Raw genomic sequence first — 3,573 nt, forward strand, 5'->3', positions numbered from 1 at the left:
CCGCCACGACCGCGTCTCGATGCCGCTGCTTTCCATCGGAAAAGTATGGCGGCGGTAATTCGAACGCGCGTCATACAGTCCCGCGAGTGGAGGCGCACGCGTCATGGCGTTTGATCGCGCGCTCGCGGGGCGGGGCAATCGGTACGATTGTGTGTATGCGAGCGTGGATGCAAAAAGCGCACGGGTTAGCCTCGTTATCAGGGCGTGGAGCGCGAAACAGGGAGGGGGAGGGGGAGGGGGAATACGGCGGAGGGAGGGGGGAGTCGGCCGACGGGCCGGGCCGCCCCGTTCGCGGGAAGGCGCCATGCTGACGCGCACGCGACATCCTCGTAATCGGATGATCGTTCTTCCGCGTCGTTCTTTACGCGTGGTAGATTCGAGAGCCTTCCAAGGTCTTACCGCGACAACGGACGGTGTAGGCCTGACCCGTTGCCAAATTGTTGTCCCGCTCGAAGCAAGAATTGACGAAGAATGAGAAAGATCGTGGAATCAGATCCATGTCAGGTCAGGTTAGATTGGATTAGGTTGGACTCACTGCCGCCCGGATATAAACTTGTGAAATGATTGCCGTCGATTGTTTTCATTCTTGTTAATGCAATTGTGAACGATTCGAAGAAATGTCGAATGCTATCTTCCTTGTATTGCTTGTACAAGATAGTAAATTTTCATGATAATAAGCTAGGAAATAGAAAGCCGTGATGTAAAAATATATAATTGAAGTTTCGACTGCGAACGCGGAAAATTTTATATTATAAAACAAGGAGAGCCTTGTACAGGGATAACCTATATGTATATATATAATAAGACTAAATATAACTAAATCATCAACAAATTATTAAACTTTTTCTTTATTACGTAATATTTTAAATTATTAGATATTTTTTATAAGTTTGCAATAATTTAATGGAGTATAATAGTATTCTCCGATTTAGATTTCTTTACTAAATTATTAGCTCTGGCATTGTCCATATAGCACAAATATCCAACAGACGTTCTGAAGAACATCCTGAGAATGTCTTAACGTTTTGAGAACGTTCTCGCAGGAACATCTCTGGAATAAAGTGTGCTGTATGGATGATTGCTTAAGGCAGAAAAATGCTGAAAGGCATACAATTTATTTTTAAGTACAAACAAAGTTTAACTATAATACAATCTGGTGGATTAATTAAAAGGAAATCAAATATTTCGATTCCTAACACAAATTACAAAATCACAAAAATAATAACACTCTGTATCTGTTGTTCTCTCTCTATTGTTGCGTTACAATAACAGCAATATCCTAATAAGAAATGGAGTATGAAATTTGTCAAGTTAGCGCATACGGCAATTTAATAAAGTATGCTTGCACAAGCTTTTACAAGTGCATCTACAGGGTGTCCGTTAAGTTTTAACAAAGCACTCGTGTGTAGATAGAACGAACTGATTGTGAGTCAGAAAGTACTCTACCATTTTGCAATATTCGCAATAGTTAACAAGATATTAATTACTAAAAATCGCTCTGAATATTATTTTTCAATAATTTTTTACTCAAATACTATCAACTTTATAGAAAAACAGCAAGAGACAAAAATTGTTTGTTTTCTTCTCATAAAGTTTTGAGAATTTTTTCAGAATTTTTAGTACTGTATTTTATCATATTGTCAATAAAAAATGCAATACCAAAAAGTTGATAAAAAATTCTGAAAAAATTCTTAAAGGTCTATGAGGAGAAAATAAACAATTTTTGTCTCTTGCAGTTTTTTTTGTAAAGTTGATAGTATTGGAGTAAAAAATTCTTGAAGATCAATATTCGGCAATATTTAGTAATTAATATCTTGTTAACTATTGCGAAAATTGCAAAATGGAAAAGGACTTTTCGACTCAATTTGGTCCACTCTATCTATACATGGTAAATTTTGTAAAAACTTACCGGACATTCTGTATAGATGTAGATAAAAAATATGAAAAACGAGGCTGGTATTATATTTGTCGTACGACACATTTTTTCATATCTATTGAGTGGTTGTAGGATAGATATCTGAAAACTTTTCAGCCCTGCAGCTAATTAACATGCAGCAAATGTAATATCAGCTTAAAAGATGTAATAAAAACTCAATCGATAAATATCTAATCAAACATAAAATATATGAATGTAAGGTCATAATTAGTGGCAATATGAATTATTTTGAATATGTGTCACAATCGGTATTAGTAGACTCAAAAGAGTTTCTCTCTGTAATAAGATCGTAACTTCTTTTAATGACGTAGTTCATATAAATTGGAAGAAGAGAGAGAGAGAGAGAGAGAGAGAGAGAGAGAAAGAGAGAGAGAGAGAGACTAGCATACAGTTGATTAGATAATTTCGTAATTTCACCGTTAATAATTCCTGGTATTATTATAGGAATCAATTGTCTATCAATTGTAAAATAAATCCGTTCGAGAAAAACGCAATTATTTCCCAATCGATCGTGGACGCTAAAGTTTCAACAAAAACATTGCAATTATCAGCAGATTCGTTGACGGTCCCCTCTCATTATCGGCGAGAAAATTTTCGTACGATTAATTACGCCAATGAAATTTCAATTTCTGACGTCGCTGTAGGTCGTAAGACAGCAGTCGCGTCTGCGGAAGGAGGTGGCGCCGACCTTCGGGGAGGGAGGCGTGCCCGTCGACGATGGGCGTTGCTTCGCAGACGAGGCGGTGCTCTTCTCGCCCCGTTCTAGGCGAACTCACGGCGGGGCCACGGCCGTCCAGACCCATGATCCGCAGTCGCTGTTCGGTCGTTCAGCGGTGCGGACGTCACGCCGCTTTGTCGTCGCGCGTGAATTTCGATTTTACCGGAAGTGCGCGATTCGGTGTACCACCGGTCGAACATTCAAGTTCGGTTTTATCCCGTTAACGTCGGGTGCTCGTGGAACGGACGCGCTGCTCCGCCGCGGTGTTTGAGATCAACACGTCTGAGATCAACCGCCCAGGCACTTGCGACTACGCGCTATTAACGATATTGTCGTTCAGTTACTCCGATCATTTCGGAGCCGTCGGCGAAACCGTCGTTACGACGAAGTAGCTACTGTCCACGGTGTTACTTTCCGCAGAACGAATTTTTCACGAAAGATCCGCTCGGCGAAGCGCGACTTTAAGCTACGCCCGGCCGGCGCGGCGCCTGTATTAAAGGGAGATATGCCCGAAGCAGCGGCGGCGATCGACTGACAGCCGCTCCGTTAGAACTGGAGAGCCGTTTGGAGCGGCCTGGCCGATTAATGCCGTAGTGATATCGTAATATTATCTGTCTGGTGACGGGATGCAAAGTCGCCGGGGCGAATCCATGTAGATCGCGACGCGAAAGGCGGACTTTGAGGAGGCGAGCTGGTTGCGAAATGTAGCTTGCGGAAAAAGTCTTCCGTGCTTCCTCGAAGGGAAGACGGGCGGATCGGTCTGTTGGATTCTCTCGGAGGATCGACCCATGTACGCTGCTCTCTCGTGATCGCGCTCGTACGTCGAGCGGCGGAAGATTTCCCGGGAGTGATATCCCGAGGTTCGCGAGGTTTCTGTTCTACCGGCCGTTAGAACAGAAACGTCGGGGCAGGGGGGGGG

The sequence above is a fragment of the Trachymyrmex septentrionalis genome, unplaced genomic scaffold, assembly GCF_001594115.1.
Source record: "Trachymyrmex septentrionalis isolate Tsep2-gDNA-1 unplaced genomic scaffold, Tsep1.0 scaffold25, whole genome shotgun sequence".
In the NCBI taxonomy this organism is placed as follows: domain Eukaryota; kingdom Metazoa; phylum Arthropoda; class Insecta; order Hymenoptera; family Formicidae; genus Trachymyrmex; species Trachymyrmex septentrionalis.